Here is a 19,323-nt window from a genome sequence, read left to right on the forward strand (position 1 = left end):
TGCCAGGTGGTTATAGGTCTGCTGTATGAGATCACGATTGAAAATGTTGACAAAAGTGTGTTCCACTATTAGTAAGTACAGTACAAATTGTGAGTACCTACGTGTGAATATAATTTTCATACTACTGCATGTTTATTGAAGTTTCACTTTTAAAACATCATCTGTTGTGTTGTCTCTGTGATAAAGCCGTCTGCACTGTTTTTAAAGCTGAGACCACAGTATGTGAAAGATAACCTTTAATGACAACTGTCAATTGTACAGAGTCAGTGCTTAGAAATAAATTATCAAACCCGACAGTGATTTAATTAAAGTAGAGGACACAAGAGCACCTTGGCTGCTGAGACTCAGCCAGTCAAGGGAATCCACGGGCAGGCAGAGAAGTAAGTGTGGAGGTTCTGGGTGGCAAGGGAAAAGCCTCACCAGGATCTTTCTGTTAAGTACAAACGACTTCATGAGTGAGATGCGACTGACAGTATGACTATACGAGACGATCTGGTGACGAGGTGGCGTTAGGGACCGGCTTAAGTACACCGTTGATAATAACGGCTGGTCCCGGCTCCAACTCGTCTCTCCACTCCTGTACAAACCTGTGAACACACACACACGCGCGCACACAGAGACAGAGAGAGAGAGGGGTTCAGGGTGCTGAGGCAGAAGCCCTGACAAGGATCAATGCACAGCATACATGTAGTTTGTTTCGAAATAAATTGAGTTTGAAATACAACTTTAAAATAATTCAGTGCAATAAATTCAATCAATCGTAATCTCAGGTGGTGTTCATTTAACTTTAAGGTTTGAATACTTTTTTTCACTACCACTCCAATATATGTTGTGACTGGAGCAAGATTGTATGACTTGACTTGTGACTTGCTTAAACCAAGTAATGACTTGACTCGACTTGCTTGAAATTTAGTGGAGACTCGACTTGAGCTGCTTGATTTTTCCCCCTGCAGTGACGTGGGACTTTCTTGAGACTTGCAGGTTAAGACTTTAGACTTGCACATATGTGACTGACTCCCATCTCTGGATATTAATGCCTCACCAGCCATGAACCTCAACGCACATCACTGGTCTGATGCATGTTTAACCATATGATAAACAATGCAAATTAAAAGTGTAAATAAAAGAACAAAAGATGTGTACATTTAAAAAATAATTCTAGATTTCTTTTCCAGGTTAATCTGATGCACAGGTTGAGTGAGAGCCAGGTACCTCGGTTTTCCATGCAAGCAGTCCACTCAGAAGATGTCATCGCACACTTACTGCCCACTGATGCGACACAAATCACTTCCCCTGTCTGATCATATGCCAGCGTTTGCAATCGGGCTTCTACACAGTGCCATTGATTGCCAAAGCCATTATGATGTTGGAATGTACGCTTCCACTACGATTAGAATGTAATTGTGCCCAATTCTCAGAGCAGTCCGTTTCTTGGTCTTTTCAACACACATCACTGTGATACAAATTGTGAATTGATTTTCTTCCTTTAGGGATTCAAGCTGACCAGTAGATTTCTCACATTCCAATTTCTGAGAATTTTCAAGAGGAAACCGATCTAATCACCTCTGTTGTGTGAACTTGACAACGCCCATAGCAGATGACTATGGACAACATATGTTGTCTATGGCTTGCATATATGGGCTGTTCTCATAATGTGATCAATAAGGGTAAAAGACATGGCCCACTGAATTTCCTTTTGAAAATGAATTAATTCTGCAGATGATGCCAATTTGAATCATTGGCAGTTATCCATCAAATCCAACCCACTGTATTTATGTAGAACAATTTAAACAAACAAGGTTCCCAAAGTGCTGTACAATGAAATGAAAACCCAGCAAAAATACACAAGGATAAAAAACAAAATAAGATAAAAAAATTGCATAAAAATGAAGTAGCTAAAAATCAACATACAATAAAATCCACTGCCCACACAACACATACAGTACATCACATCAGACATGCTAACTGGTGTTAAAAGCCAGGGTAAAAAGATGGGTTTTAAGTAAGGATTTAAAATGAGGCTTGTCTGATGAGGAGTGGCAAAATATTCCAAAGTTTTGGAGCTGCAACAGCAAACGCTCGTTCACCTCTAGGTTTGAGCCTGGCTCTGGGCTCTGTCATGAGCAGCTGGTCAGCTGACCTGAGAGAACGGCTGGGAATGTAGGGGTGCAGCAGCTCGGAGAGGTATGATGGGGGAAGGCCATTCAAGGCTTTAAAAGCAAATAAAAGAATTTGAAAATGAATCCTAAAACAAACAGGCAGCCAGTGGAGTGAAGCTAAAATAGGTGATATATCCTCATACTTTCTTGTGACAGTTAAAAGACGAGGGTCATCAAAGGGTAATAATTGTTTCCAAGGGAGAGGAGGAGAAAGGGGGGGGGGGATAAAAAAAAATTAAATTAAATAAAAAAACTAAAGTAATATTTTTTCTTAATTTAAAGCTAAAAAGTCCTTACCGTTAGGTGTCCAAAATGAAGTTTCATGATTTGCAACGTTTTCTGAAGATGCTCATTACATTTTTGGATACATACAATTTGAAAACTAATACAAATTGCTTGTCTTCACAGTCTGTCCCCCTTGTTAAATTATATTTAACAAGGAACATGGATAAAGAAAACTAAACGAAGTCCCACAACAGATAACCAAAGTAACAAAGAAACACTTGAATAAACTATATGATAAAATATGACTGGTGAGTAAGATGTGGCACAGACAGGGACAATGACCAATGACAATGAACCGACAACAAATGAAAGAAACCAGGGAACTAAATACAAACAGATTGACGAGACAACGAGAAACACCAGGACAAGACATGAGTGGCTGGAGAGAGCTGATTGGTCGACACAAGGTAGATGACAACAGGACAACAAGATCTAAATGAGCACACGACAAACATGGAACACAGGAAACGGAACAAAACCCAAACACAGACAATGACACTTAAGCTGTCTTTACCTGTTAGGGTTTGTAACTGGTAGGACCCCAAAGCTGTAACAGAGCGAGGAGGTGATTTAAGTCTTGATTGCAAACAAACAAAAGCACCACAACAAAACCGAAGACTAGACATGAGGCCTACAGTGATGTGAAGAGGGAGCAAGGAGCCTCACCAGGAAGACAACAAAAAAAACTAAGTAAATCCTACAGGGAGACGCGCACAGTAAAACTGGAGCTAGACAGAATACAAACTGCTACAGAGAAAGGAACTAGACTACAGGAGCGATCTGGCATCTTCCAGGCGTACCTGAAGTGCTTAAGATTGAGAGCTGATTGCCCATTGCTCCCAGGTGGGCACCTCCTTGCTCACTCCACCCAGCTCACCACATCGCCTGAGGGAAACAAGAAGAAACACCGATAAGAGCCAGCTGACACCAAGAACAAAAACCACACAATCAGACAGAACATAAAATTACCGTTAATACCACCGTTGTTGTTGCAATACATCAGCGGGATCTGTGAGCTGAAGTGCCAGGATGAGACAGCCATTTTGCATTCACACAATAACAGACAACAAAATAAATGGTGTTATTTCTGATATGAATATGTATGAATTTGTGAAAGTGTGAAACTTAATAGGTTGAATGAGTAGTTAGGGTCATTTAGGCACTGATATCTGCAGAGTTTGAAGGTCAACTCGTAAATTGCTCAACTCACACGGTTTTTATGAAGCGGTTTGTCAGCTGTCAGCATGGGAGACATTTACCCATATAAAACCAAGGTGGCATAAAACAATTTGATAAATTAGGTTGTTTTATTTCCACGTGTCTTTACCGTTATTTGTCACATTTTATGAAATTGACCTGCATTCACTCTCTTTAAGTTGTCTATGGTGTTTGCCAGTCTAAATTCCACAACATCACACCAATCTCATTTAAAGCCCCCATTGCCACGCCCATATTTCAGCCGACAGTGTAAAGGAGTGACTGGCAAGCCGGACTGCTGTGTCGCGTCCTTCCAACTTATTGCTGGCAGCTGCCGGTAGTCGACCAACAAGGGTCTGCTTGAAAATGGCATCTGTTGGTTGCACTTGCCATCCTCCTTTAATGAGACGTGCATCTCATGAGATGTGGCATACAGATGTACAGCGCACATTCAATCTTGCACACGTGTACTTGCACCCCCCACAACACCCCATCCCCCCACCACCCTCCTGCCGCTGGGGCCCCCGCACACAGTAAGCACACCGCCCATCTGTGTTGTGTAACTGTAACCAACAGAGTGAAGAATGAGATGAGGCAGGGGATATGGGTCATCAGTCATTCCAGTGGTCCATATGCATGTCATGATTCCTTATCTCATATTAGGTGGACAACTGGACATGCATTTTTTTTTACCACAATGAAAAACAGTTTGTAGTTTTCGAACATGTCTGTGACATGCTTTGATCAAAATACCCCAAGGATCAAGAATTACATAACACTTTACATCCCTATTTTCTTGCCTTGTTTAAATTAGATTATTTTAATGCAAATAAGGGTGGCACGGCGGACGACTGGTTAGAGCGTCAGCCTCACAGTTCTGAGGACCCGGGTTCAATCCCCGGCCCCGCCTGTGTGGAGTTTGCATGTTCTCCCCGTGCCTGCGTGGGTTTCCTCCCACATCCCAAAAACATGCATTAATTGGAGACTCTCAATTGCCCGTAGGTGTGAATGTGAGTGCAAATGGTTGTTTGTTTCTATGTGCCCTGCGATTGGCTGGCAACCAGTTCAGGGTGTACCCCGCCTCCTGCCCGATGACAGCTGGGATAGACTCCAGCACGCCTGCGACCCTAGTGAGGGGAAGCGGCTCAGAAAATGGATGGATGGATGGATAATGCAAATAAGCCACTGCTCATCCCTACTCATGTACCAAGGTCAATGACAATACGGTTTTCGTTACAATTATGAGCATCACTGAAACGAGTGCATTACTACTTGGCACGCGGCTACTTTTTCTCAGAAGCCGAAAATCTGAAGAGAAAAGCAAGCCCCTATAAGATGGAGTCGATGGCGGTAGATCTTCATCACCAAGCTGCCGAATCACACTTATGAATGAGTGAAGCGGGTACATGCATGTGGTGCATGCAGCGGACAAAATGCCAAACACAAAAATAAAAAAATAAAAAAAACATCGCACTTTTAGGTCAGGTTCAGAAAGGCACATGACAGATTTTCATAATTAGGCAGATAACAAACTGGTCGTTTAAATTTACACTTGATGGGTGAACAGGCACTCCAAACCCAACGATTTGTATGCAAGACCATTTTAAATGTCCCTTTTAAATGCATGGTTCTGAGTCTGCCTATTGAAGACCTTGGTCTTAAAAGGCCAAGTTTAGAATAACAGTCTACAGTCTGTTTGATTTATTATTTGTTTATTTTAGGTTTCCAGGCTTTTTGATGTTGCACATACCGTTATTCATTGACTTTTTAAGAGAAGCATTCAAGAAGCAACTGCTACATGTGCTGATATGAAAGCATGCCTTTTATAGAAAATAGTCTTCTCTTTTCTTTCCCCCCTGAACACATAAATATGGGCTAAAACTGCCAATTGTGCTCCCTCCCTCTTGATGCCAAGTCAAAAAGGAAAGAATGGCTTTTGAATGATAGCCATCAGTCCACAATGGATGCCAGAGTAGCATATGCTCCATTTGCACACGGATTGAGGAGATCTGTAACATTTGCACAACCAACATTGTCCCAGATTATCGCACTACTCGTCACTTTAAACCGCATACACTCCTTGAAGTCTCAGCGCCCCCTTGCACAATGGTCATTGCACCGGTCTATTGCAATATTAGTTATTCGAACTGCTCTAAGTGCTAGAGGACTCTGCATCTTTTTGCACAATTGTTTTTTGTCAATGTCTCTGTCTCCAAAGTGTTCTGTAAATTGACTGTCTGTTGTACTAGAGCGGCTCCAACTACCGGAAACAAATTCCTTGTGTGTTTTGGACATACTTGGCAAATAAAAGATGATTCTGATTCATGCCAGTAAAGATGATTCTTCTTCATATGCTCCAAACATCCATCCATCCATCCATTTTCTGAGCCGTTTCTCCTCACTAGGGTCGCGGGCGTGCTGGAGCCTATCCCAGCTGTCATCGGGCAGGAGGCGGGGTACACCCTGAACTGGTTGCCAGCCAATCGCAGGGCACATAGAAACTAACAACCATTCGCACTCACAGTCATGCCTACGGGTAATTTAGAGTCTCCAATTAATGCATGTTTTTGGGATGTGGGAGGAAACCGGAGTGCCCGGAGAAAACCCACGCAGGCACGGGGAGAACATGCAAACTCCACACAGGCGGGGACGGGGATTGAACCCCGCACCTCAGAACTGTGAGGCTGACGCTCTAACCAGTCGGTCACCGTGCCACCTCCAAACATTATATTTATAATCCAAGGTTGTTGGCCTCTTCAGCATGATGTGTGTCACGGCAACAAAGTGAATTGGGGAGGTGTGGTCTAAAGAGGAAGTGTGTGCTTGAGGGCAGAAGCGGCAGAAAACTTGTAAAGTGTGTGAGTGTGTGTGTGTGTGTGTGTGGGGGGGGGGGGGCACAATGCACATGGGCACTTCCAACAAAGAGGGCAACCATTAGGGTTGGACCCAGACTTCCCTCTCCCTAGCCACTTCATCCAGCTCTTCTGGGGATCCCGAGGCGTTCCCGGGCCAGCCGGCAGACATGGTCTCTCCAGCATTTCCTGGGTCATCCCCGGGGTTTCCTCCTGGTGGGACGTGCCCGGAACACCTCACCTGGGAGGCGTCCAGGAGACATCCTAATCAAATGCCTGAGCTACCTCATCTGGCTCCTCTCAATGTGGAGGAGCAGCGGCTTTACTCTGAGCCCCTCCATGATGACCGAGCTTCTCACCCTCACTAAGGGAGAGCCCGTACACCCTGTGGAGGAAACTCATTTCGGCCGCTTGTATCCGGGATCTTGTTCATCAGTCATGATCGACTGGTAAATTGAGAGCTTTACCTTTCGTCTTAGCTCCTTCTTCACCACAACGGACCAATATAAAGTCCGCATCACTGCAGACGCTGCAGTGCCTGTCTCCCGTTCCATTTTTCCCTTACTCGTGAAGACTCCAAGATACTTGAACTCCTCCACTTGGGGCAAGACCTCATTCCCGACGTGGAGAGGGCACTCCACCCTTTTCCGACTGAGGACCATGGTCTCAGATTTGGAGGTGCTAATTTTCTGGAGGTGCCTGACGGAGACTCCTTTACAGAACCCCTGAATAGACCTTACCGGGGAGGCTGAGGAGTGTGATTCCCCTGTAGTTGGAACACAGCCTCCGGTCCCCCTTCTTCAAAAGGGGGACCACCACCCCAGTCTGCCAATCCAGAGGTACTGTCCCCGATGTCCATGCAATGTTGCAGAGGTGTGTCAACCAGGACAGCCCTACAACATCCAGAGCCTTTAGGAACTCCAGGCGAATCTCATCCACCGCCGGGGCCTTGCCACGAGGAGGTTTTTAGCCACCTTGGTGACCTCAACCCCAGAGATAGGAGAGCCCGGCTCAGAGACCCCAGTGACTGCTTCCTCATGGGAAGGCATGTCGGTGGAATTGACGATGTCTTTGAAGTATTCTCCCCACCGACTCACAACGTCCCGAGTAGAGGTCAGCAGTGCCCCATCCCCACTATACACAGGGTTGATGGCGCACTGCTTCCCCCTCCTGAGAAACCGGATGGTGGACCATAATTTCCTCAAAGCCGTCTGGAAGTCGTTCTCCATGGCCCCACCAAACTCCTCCCATATCCGTCTTTTTTCCTCAATGACCATCAAAGCTCCATTCCACTTGGCCAGCCATTACCCATCAGCTGCTTCAGGAGTCCCACAGGCCAAAAAGTTCTGATAGAACTCCTTCAGCTTGATGGCATCCCTCACCGCTGGTGTGCACCAACGGGTTCGGGGATTGCCACCATGACAGGCACCGACCACCTTATGGTCGCAGCTCTGGTTGGCCGTCTCAGCACTGGAGGCGCGGAACATAGTCCACTTGGACTCAATGTCCCCCGCATCTCCCGGTACGTGGGTGAAGTTCTGCCAGAGGTGGGAGTTGAAACTCCTTCTGACAGGGGATTCTGCCAGACATTCCCAACAGACCCTCAAAATACATTTGGGTCTGCCAGGTCGGACCGGCAGCTCCGCCCCGCTCTTCACCCGAGTGTCCAAGACATGCAGCCGCAAGTCCAATGACACGACCACAAAGTCGATCATCGAACTGCGACCTAGGGTGTCCTGTTGCACGTGTGGACACCCTTATGCTTGGACATGGTGTTCGTTATGGATAATCCGTGATGAGCACAGAAGTCCAATAACAGAACACCACTCGGTTTCTGATCGGTGATGGGCATTCCTCCCAATCACGCCCTTCCAGGTCATTGCCCATGCGAGCATTGAAGTCCCCCAGCAGAACAATGGAGTCCCCGGTGGGAGCGTTGTCCAGCACACCCCCTCCAAGGACTCCAAAAAGGGTCAGTTCTCTGAACCGCTGTAAATTATGGTCATTAAATGTAAAGACTTTCCTGATGTACTTTCCTTTTATGCCTCATTGTCTACTCCACTGTACTGTATGTGTTTTCTAATTGTCTACGAGTCTGCTTAATAAAAGTTGATTGATTTTATTGCTTTGCCTAACCCCTAAACCAAGGGGAAAAACAGCAATTTGTTGTTATTTATATAATTTCAGCTATGATTTTATTGTTGTGCCATTTTTTTCTCCTTGAAAAGAGATGTTTAATTGGTGTTAGAATGATGACGAGTCCTTGGAAAAATGTCTCCACTGTATGGTGTCCCTAGCTGGACCCAAAGCTTGAGAATCTCTGTTCTAAACTGTTATATAGTAATGGCTAGAAACAAAGTTTTCATGAGGAAAATCTTGTGGGGATAGTGTGAGAACAAAATGAATGAACAAACCTGCTCTTTGTAGCACAAACTTGAGCCTAAAAGAGGACCATGTAGTTGACATTGTCGCTGGTTCTCCTCTTGTTCGCCTGAGTTGCTACTCGAGCAAGCTCAGCAAAGCTAACCAGCTTGAAAGGCTTCAAAGTTTACTGCAAGTCACACAGGCATCCTTAATGGTAATTTCTCGCTAGCCTCCTTCGCATCTTCCGACCACCAGACGGACGGACGTCTTAAACATCAACAAAAGTGCTATAAAAACAACACACACACACGTTCTGTGGTGTCTCGTCCATTCACTAGGGGTACTACGGAAAGGAGTGAGTTGATGTGGGGTGTAGAAAAGGAAACAAAGTAGACTTGGCAGTGCTAACTGCCGTGTGCTAACTGAAAATTCAAGCAAAGTAAGAGGAATTAAAAGCTTTTTTCTTGGAAATGCAACATAAACCTCCACATAAAGCCTGCCATGCAGAAATCTAGTGCGTTATTTCTAAATCTTGATACAATCAATTGAATACCTTTTAAAACAATTTAAATTCACAGTTACGTCCAGAAGGCTAAATTGCCGAGCACAGATTGATCCAGTTGGATCGTAGGAATATAAATCAATACATTGATATAATTAATTATGTGGAAGGGGTCACAAAACCACCGGTTCGGTTCGTACCTCGTTTTGTGGTCATGGTGTTCGGTTTGGTTCTTAGGAAAATGAATTAATATTGTTGTTATTGTATTCAGAATATAATTTATGATTAGTAATCGTCAGTGGAGTCTGTGACAGGCTGTACTAATGTTCACATTTTATGCTGCCACCCAGGCTTCCTGCTCACTCACCTTATTTTTACTGTCATCTGTGTCACGGTTGGGGTTTTCAAAGGCGAGGAAGGCAAGGCAAAAACATGTAGGACCCAAATGCAGGGAAGCAGGGAGGCAAGGCAGGAGTGCAGGAGTCTAAAAAATATATTATATTTAACATGGAACATGGATAAAGAAAACTAAACGAAGTCCCACAACAGATAACCAAAGTAACAAAGAAACGCTTGAATAAACCTAAAACTGGAAATAAACTATGACTGGTGAGTAAGATGTGGAACAGACATGGACAATGACATACCACAATGACAATGAACCGACAAGAAATGAAAGAAACCAGGGAACTAAATACAAACAGATTGATGAGACAACGAGGAACACATGCACAAGACACGAGACTCTGGAGAGAGCTGATTGGTCAACACAAGGTAGAAGTTTGACGAGAACAGGTGAACACAATAACTAAATGAGCACACAACAAACATGGAACACAGGAAAGCATGGAACAAAACTAAACAAACCAAAACACAAACCATAACAATCTGATTAGTGGAAAGTGCCTTTGAGTGTCTTGAGAATCGCTATATAAGTTCAATATATTATTATTATTATTATTATTATTATTATTATTAGATAAAAAGCTTTAATAGTCACATTAGAGATACAGAGGGAATGATATGTATTTGTACATATCTACATTTATTATTAAGTTACATTTATTTTTTAAAATCTGTGCTTTTTTTCATGTGCTTGACTGACTCCACATTAGCCCTTAGCTTGAAGAAACAGCTGGTAGTGAAACTATCCCTGCGAGGACGTCAGGACTTCCAATACACCAGTACATTCAGTTCACTTAAGTCCCTCCCCTGAACAAATCACTCTTCAGTTCTTCAGTTCTCCAATACATTCAATTCACTCAAGTCCCTCCCCCGCCTGCATGGCGCTGCCTGATGCTGGCTGCTCATTGGTCATTGGCCGAAGTGAGAGACAACACTAGCGAATCGCAAATCACATGGCATTACGTCTAATGAAGTCCCGCCCCCGCCTGCATGCTGGCTGCTCAATGGTCATTCACCGAAGATTCAGAAGTGAGTGACAGAACACTTCAGCATTTCCATTTCCGCTCCCAGCCGACTCACTTGCTTCGCGGTGGCGGCCAAGCTAAAAGAACGAATTATTTCATAAACTTATTCAGTTCAGTTCGTTCACTATAAAGATTCGTTCTTCTGAATGAAATGTTCGGGAACGAAACAACACTACTGGCCACCGGGAGGCACTATTGTATAATAGAGTCATGCAGACAAACGAAGAAGAATATACTTATGCTGCTGTTGTACCACTTCGTAAATTGCTGTAATTTTAGTCTTTTTTTTTGTCAAGGATGAAGAATATTTTCCTGTGCGTAATCTTATCTGACCTGTCTGTGTTGTTCCACCGTATATGTTAAAATATCAGTTTCTTAAATAATTCTTTTTTATGTGAGTTTAGTCTTACAGTGAACCTAAACTGGAGTTTTACAGTGAACCTAAACTGGAGTTTCAATAAACGACTTTAAGAAAGCAACATTCACGCTTACTTCTTGCTACTATGTCAACACCTTAGCAACCCGTTATTGTGATCACTTGGGCTCTGCATGCCGTCTGGGCGTTGCTGATAGAAGTGCTGAAGTGGAGCATGGAATGGACTGCTTGGTATAATTGGAAATTTTAGATCGAGTCTCGTCCCACACACTTTTTTTGTTGACATTGGACCGATTTCTGCCCTCAAGGATCAGATCGGGACACCCCCAATTAAAAAACTTACTGGTAATGACAGACCACTACATTATATCGATGATCAAAATCTGAGTCCTTTAAGTCGATCAGCAATTTATTAAATCATATTCCATATTGTTGCGATCTCTGTATGGGAGCTAATCATAATGAGCAATAGTCCTACATCTGATGCCTGAGATAAAAGAGATAAGAGCAGTAAAAATGTCCTTGACAGAGCTGTGCCCTAGCCGTTGTTAACAGATAAGCAGCCCCATCTGTGACAACCCCACAAGCAATTATCTTCTATCAAATCCTTGCTGACCTATATTAAAAGTCGCTCATAACAGCTGAGATAAACCCACTGTCACACCTGTCCTGTCATTCACCAGCCCTCGTTCAGTCTCGTGTTGCGCGGCTGAGGCAATAGTGTAGGGGCTGGTTCATGGTCAGCCTGCACCTTGTCCTCATGCCTCTGGCCTGGACCACAATCATAGCTATGGCTATCATAAAATGTCCTATAGTTGTAAATGGCTTTGAGCCATGCCATTATAGACTTTGGAAGAGGGGCTGTATGGGGGGTTGGGGTCTTTGGCTGTAAAAGCATCATAGACTTGTCCCTCAAATGGCACCTGAAGGTCACTTGCCGGCCATGATGCTCTCAATGTCTTTCAAGCACTTCTCAAGCATTTCTGCTTTCTGTCTTTTTTTCCCCTCCTGACATTCTCTACAAAATATTGTATTAGCCCAGATTAACCACTTAATTTAAATTGTGTAGTTTTTCTGATATTATAGATTTATGTATTTCCTTTGACTCTGACTCTGTGTTGGCTGTGTAGTTTTTCCGTTAACTAAAGTAGATAAATCATTGGTCAAGGACGTTAGAAAATACATAGATCTGCAATGCCCTTGCACTTTTCTTAGAAACGACTGTCTTTTGACCTTTCATTTCTGGGCACGACATCCATGTGTGGTCCTTTTCAAAAGAAAAGTGCTTTTGTTTGTTAGGCTTTGCGTTGCCCAGAGGTTATAATCAGGACTTGGGGCATATTTACTGGGGGGGAAAAACAGAAAGCAAGAGAAAATATATATTTTTTTTTTTTTTTTTTTTTTTTTTGTGACCCTCAATCACACAGTGCTGCAAAAACACTAGAAGACAGAAGTGGGAGTAAATCACAAAAGTGCAAGTCTCAAGTCATAACTTTAAAGTCTCAAGCAAGTCCCAAGTCACTGCTGGAAAAAAATCAAACAAGTCGAGTCACCTCTAAATTTTAAGCAAGTCAAGCTAAGTCATTACATGGTTTATGTCGTACAATCTTGCACCAGTCACAACTTTTATTGGAGTGGTAATAAAATGTTTTTCCACTTTTTTCCCCCATAACTCATGACAATAAAAAAAGTATTCACACCTTATAAAAGTTAAATGAACAACAACTGAGATTATGATTGACTGAATTTATTGCACTGACATTAGGCTCTACAGAAACAATGACTTCATGAAGAAGCTGTTTGCTGAACAGACTTATTGATTGTGTGTGCGTGTGCGACACCATAGGGATAGTGTTAATTTTGCCATATCCACTTCCCATAAAAACAATAGAAACCTCTGCACCTTACCGCAAGGTGTTTTCTCAAGTTAGAAGTGGGCTTAAATATTAAAGTTTGGGCAGTCGCAATTTAAGAGCTGCATGATAAAGCTGTTGCTTTTGGGAGTCTGTAAAATAAACAGTCGTGCGACCGTTTTTCCCCCCAAAATGAGTCATTTTGATTGGCTTGCGAAGGCTATGTGCGTGGTCATGTGACTGCCATGTGTTGTCTGATTGGTGAAATATTTGTCATTTTGATCGGTTGGCGAAGGCTACGTGCGGGGTCATGTGACTGCCTTGTGTCATCTGATTGGTGAGTTGGAGTCAAATGACATTAGTGATCCCGTTTGATTGGCGCAATGGGCATCTTATGCGGAAGTTGAAGATGGAGTCTAAAAATAGACGCCCACACGCAAGAATGAATAAAAGAACCGAACGGCATGTCGATCATTGTAACGGAGTAAAAGTATCGATCGTTTTTCACATAAATACTCAAATAAAAGTAAAAAGTACGGTGCATTTAAAGTACTCTGACAAGTACAGTTTATGGAAAATGTTACTTGTGTCATGAACGGAACAGAGGATAGGACCCAAAAATGCACGACTCCAAAACAAATAGACAGTTTCCAAAAAGAGAGGTTTAATAGACGGGCATAGGTCGGTACACAGGCAGGCAATCCAAGAGAGGCAACGGTATCCAAAAACATGAGGCAAAGAGGCAAGGTCGATAATCGGAACAGGGTCAAGTCTTACTGTGAATCTATGACATGGAAACAAGGAATGCTGGAACGCGACGACAAGGTACAACGAACTGGCAACGAGAGGGAATGAGACACGAGGTTATATACAAGGGGTAATTAGGGTGAACGAGGCACAGGTGGTGAAGATGCTCACAGGAGCAGGTGTGTGTGAAACAGGGGGGAAGACAAAACCCGGAACACACACACACGACAGTACCCCCCCCCCCCCCTTAACGGCCGGCCCCAGACGGCCCTGGGGCCCCTGGATGCGCAACGTGGAAGTCCCGAATGAGCGAATCATCCACGATAAACGCAGACGGTACCCATGAACGCTCCTCAGGCCCATAGCCCTCCCAGTCCACCAGATATTGAAACCCCCTGCACCTCCGACGAGACGACAACAGCCGCTTCACAGAGAAGACAGGGCCCCCATCCACAAACCGGGGGGGAGGAGGGGGCCTGGAAGGCGGGACCAGAGGGGACTCCCGGGCTGGCTTGAGTAGGCTGACGTGAAAAGTAGGGTGGACCCGCATAGACCTTGGGAGCCTCAGCTTCACGGTGACAGGGTTGATGATTTTTGTGATGGGGAAGGGCCCTACGAACCTGGGAGCGAGCTTCTTGGACTCCACCCGGAGTGGAATATGTTTGGTCGAGAGCCAAACTCGCTGACCCACTTTGTAGTTCGGGGCCGGTGTCCTCCGACGGTCAGCAGCGGCTTTGTAGGACCGTCCCTGGCGCAGCAGCATCTGGCGGGCTCGCTCCCAGGTCCTCCTGCAGCGTCTCACCAAGGTTAATGCCGCTGGAACTGTGGATTCTGGGGCTATGGCAGGAAACAGAGATGGTTGGTAACCATGCACAACGTGAAAAGGCGATAGACCAGTGGATGCAGAGGGGAGGGAATTGTGGGAGAATTCGACCCAAACCAGTTTCTGAGACCAGGATCGCGGCTCCTGTGAAGCGAGACATCGGAGCCCCGTCTCCAGGTCCTGGTTCAGCCTCTCGGTTTGGCCATTGGTTTCAGGATGAAACCCAGATGACAGACTGACGGTAGCACCTATGAGATTGCAAAACTCCTTCCAAAATTGCGAAATGAATTGGAGACCCCTATCAAACACCACATTCTTGGGGAAACCATGGAACTTAAAAACCTGATTAATCATTAGCTCGGCAGTGTCTTTAGCTGAGGGGAGTTTTGGAAGTGCAATGAAGTGCGCCATCTTAGAGAACCTGTCAACAACTGTAAGAATGGTGGTATTGCCTTTAGAGGCCGGTAATCCTGTCACAAAGTCTACGGAAATGTCTGACCAAGGACGTTGTGGTATTGGCAGGGGTCGCAACTCCCCAGAAGGACGTTGATGAGAGGCCTTGTTAGCAGCACATACCTGGCAAGCATTGACGTAATCGATAACATCCCTCCTAACATTAGGCCACCAAAAGCGCTGTTCGACCACTGATAGCATCTTGGCAATGCCTGGGTGACATACAGTTCGGTTCGTGTGAGCCCAGTGGATGACTCTTCCCCTTAAGGTCGGAACCACATAAAGCCTGTTCTCAGGGTAATCTTCAGGGCTAGGAGTGTCTTTCAGAGCCCCTTCAACCGCAGTTTCAATGTCCCAAACAAAAGCGGAAATGAAACATGATTTAGGCAAAATAGTCTTAGGGTCGGACAAAGAATTATCTTCGGAGAAAATGCGTGACAAAGCATCTGGCTTACCATTTTTAGAACCCGGTCGGTATGATAACGTAAAATTAAATCTAGTGAAGAACAGAGCCCATCTAGCCTGCCTCGCATTTAATCTTCTGGCAGTTTTAATATATTCAAGGTTCTTGTGATCTGTCCATACTAAAAACGGAGTCTGTGCCCCCTCTAGCCAGTGCCTCCACTCCGTCAAAGCCACTTTGACTGCCAACAGTTCACGGTCACCAATGTCATAATTTTTCTCAGCTGGGGTCAATTTGTTGGAGAGAAACGCACAAGGATGTAACTTATCATCCTTGAGAGATTTCTGGGAGAGCACTGCTCCTATTCCGGCATCAGACGCATCGACTTCTACCACAAACTGCTGTTTGAGATCTGGCAAAGTAAGGATGGGAGCGGAGGTAAAGCTCGACTTAAGTCTTTGAAAAGCTGCCTGACAAAGCGGGTTCCATACAAAAGGTTTGTGTGGCGAGGTAAGATCATGCAAAGGAGAGGCTATAGAACTGAAATTTCTGATGAATTTTCTGTAGAAGTTAGCGAACCCTAAGAACCTTTGTACATCTTTGCGTGACGTGGGAGTAGGCCAATTAATAACTGCATCGACCTTGCAAGGGTCCATCTTGACTTCACCTTGAGCCAGGACGAAACCCAGAAAAGAAACGGACGCCTTGTGGAACTCACATTTCTCAGCCTTGACATAGAGTTGATTCTGCAGTAACTGCTGCAAAACAGAGCGGACATGAATAATGTGAGTCTCCTCATCCGGGGAGAATATCAAAATGTCATCTAAATAAACAAAAACATAAACATTCAACATGTCACGCAGGACATCGTTGAGAAGGTTCTGGAAAACAGCTGGAGCGTTAGTAAGCCCAAAAGGCATTACCAAATATTCATAATGTCCCGTTGGTGTGTTGAATGCTGTTTTCCATTCATCCCCCTCCCTTATCCTGACTAGATGATATGCATTTCTTAAGTCCAGTTTTGTGAAAATCTTGGCTCCCTCCAGGAACTCGAAGGCAGTGGAGATGAGAGGAAGAGGGTACCTGTTTTTTACCGTGATCTCGTTGAGACCCCGGTAATCGATACAGGGTCGCAGGGTCTTGTCCTTCTTGTCCACAAAGAAAAATCCTGCTCCTGCAGGGGATGAAGATGGGCGAATGATCCCGGCTGCCAGTGATTCTTCTACGTATTCCTTCATGGCCTTGTGTTCCGGCCCTAAAAGAGAGAACAACCTCCCTCGTGGGGGTGTGGTTCCAGGCAGCAAGTCAACAGCACAGTCATAAGGTCTGTGAGGTGGAAGGTATTTGGCCTTGGACTTGGAGAAAACATCTCTAATATCCTGATAACAGGTGGGCACATGAGATAAATCAGGATCCCCAGATGGGGTCTGTGGATTGTCCTTAGCAACATGACCCTGAACATCACATGGCGGCTTGAAACAGTTCCGGGCGCAATTGCTGCCCCATGACATAACCTGCCCAGAGGACCAGTCAATGTGGGGGTTATGTAATTTCAACCATGGGTTCCCTAAGATAAGGTCATGATTCATGGCGTGAAAAACATGAAAACTAATGCGTTCCGAGTGAGAATCAGGGAATGTCAATGTGAGTGTTTGGGTGCGGTGAGTGATCTTGCCCATAAAACTGCCATCTGCAGCATAGGTGTTGCGGTGGCGTTTTATTCCAAAGGTTCTAAGGTGCATACGTTTAACAAGGATGGAGTTGAGTAAGTTTGCATCAGAACCAGAGTCAATTAATACAGGTGTATGAATTTCTTGATCCGGAGAGCATAGTGTCACTTTAGGAAGAACCCGTGTAGGGTCTTCCTTAATGAAATTCAGACTCACCTCTCCCGTGCCCTGGCTACCGGCACCGGCAACTTTGACGTGACAGTTGCTCACGGAGTGACCCAACTGACCGCAGTAGAAGCACCGCCCTTCCCTCAGCCGGCGTTGACGTTCCTCAGGGGAGAGACGGAACCTGCCCAGTTGCATGGGTTCATCCGTGGGGACACTAGCCAGTGGGTTGAGACCGGAACCAGGGGATCTGCCTTGGTTTGGTTGGTCACAGAGGCTCGTCCTCCAAGTGCCCTCCGCCGATCTCCATCCAGCTCGCGATCCAAAAGCCTCTTGTCAATCTTTACGGCGAGAGCAATGAGAGTGTCCAAGTCGGTCGGCAGGTCTAGCGGGACTAAATGATCCTTGACGGCGGGGGATAGTCCTTGAAAAAAGGCATCGAGTAGCGCCCGATTATTCCAATGACTCTCAGCTGCTAGAATGCGAAACTCAATCGCGTAATCTGACACCCTGCGCTTGCCTTGTTGTAAGGTGACAAGGGAGCGAGCTGCCTCACGATCTGGAGTGGAAAATTGACAAATTTACTCCATAGTCTTTACGAAAAAAGCCCATGAATGACACGCGGCGGAATTGCAGCTCCATTCAGCAGTAGCCCACGCCTCCGCACGACCAGTCAGGTGGGAAATGACGAATGCGATTTTTGCCCGCTTGGTGGGGAAGGCAGCTGCCTGTAGTTCAAAGTGGAGCTCGCACTGTGTGATGAACGGCTTAATGTTCCCAGAATTTCCAGAGAACCTGGAAGAGGTGGCAGGTGGCTGCATGGTGACTACTTCACATGGAAATACCGTGGCGGTACTGGGTGTGGTGCCAACTGGTTCCATCTCTTGAAAATATTTCAAAAGAAGTTCAAACTGCGAGGCCACCTGTCTCATCATAATGTCCTGATGCCTTGACAGTCCCTCTAGATGAAGGTGGAGGGCAGCAATCTGCTCATCCTGCTTCATGAGGCGTTGCCCCTGCGCTTGAGGGGCTTTGCGCACCGGGTCTGAGTCTGCTGGGTCCATGTTATGGCCAGTTCGTTCTGTCATGAACGGAACAGAGGATAGGACCCAAAAATGCATGACTCCAAAACAAATAGACAGTTTCCAAAAAGAGAGGTTTAATAGACGGGCATAGGTCGGTACACAGGCAGGCAATCCAAGAGAGGCAACGGTATCCAAAAACATGAGGCAAAGAGGCAAGGTCGATAATCGGAACAGGGTCAAGTCTTACTGTGAATCTATGACGTGGAAACAAGGAATGCTGGAACGCGACGACAAGGTACAACGAACTGGCAACGAGAGGGAATGAGACACGAGGTTATATACAAGGGGTAATTAGGGTGAACGAGGCACAGGTGGTGAAGATGCTCACAGGAGCAGGTGTGTGTGAAACAGGGGGGAAGACAAAACCCGGAACACACACACACACGACAACTTGAGTAAATGTAACGCGTTACTACGCACCTCTACACACATGACATGAAAATGTTGCTATCCTTAAAAAAAAAAGTAATGTGAAAAAAATCTGCATTCCTCCTGTGTCCTCTACTTTAATTAAATCACTCAGCCGGGGCCCCTCTCTGGAGCCAAGCCAAGCCAAGAGGTGGGGCTCAATGGCAAGCGCCTGGTGGCCGGGCCTGCACCCATGGGGACGGAGACAGCCCGAAGAAGAAGCAACGTGGGTCCCCCTTCCCATGGGCTTGCCACCTGTGGAAGGGGCCAAAGCGGTGGGGTGCAATGTGAGCTGGGTGGCGGCTGAAGGAGGGGACCTTGGCGGTCCGATCATCTGCTACAGAAGTTAGCTCTCAGAACGTGGAACGTCACCTCTCTGGAAGGGAAAGAGCATGAGCTGTTGTGGAAGGTTGAGGAATTCCGACTGGATATAGTCGGGGTCGCCGCGACACACAGCTTGGGCTCTGGTAACAGTCTTCTCGAGTGGGTTTGGACTCTCTTCCACTCTGAAGTTGCCCAGGGTGAGAGGCGCTGAGCAGGTGTGGGCATAC

The 19,323-nt window shown here is 45.5% G+C and overlaps 1 long non-coding RNA gene across 1 annotated transcript; it reads right to left on the reverse strand.

Moving 5' to 3' along the window:
• Positions 1 to 221: 221 nt before the first annotated feature.
• LOC133476327 (uncharacterized) lies at positions 222 to 10,010 on the reverse strand. Its single transcript, XR_009788032.1, has 4 exons — positions 9,727 to 10,010; positions 3,245 to 3,329; positions 2,959 to 2,991; positions 222 to 587 (listed from the first exon to the last, which is right to left on the reverse strand). It is a non-coding gene; the product is annotated as an uncharacterized LOC133476327 (long non-coding RNA).
• Between the last annotated feature and the right edge of the window lie 9,313 nt (positions 10,011 to 19,323).

The sequence above is a fragment of the Phyllopteryx taeniolatus genome, chromosome 1 (genome assembly GCF_024500385.1).
Source record: "Phyllopteryx taeniolatus isolate TA_2022b chromosome 1, UOR_Ptae_1.2, whole genome shotgun sequence".
Taxonomy (NCBI): Eukaryota; Metazoa; Chordata; class Actinopteri; order Syngnathiformes; family Syngnathidae; genus Phyllopteryx; species Phyllopteryx taeniolatus.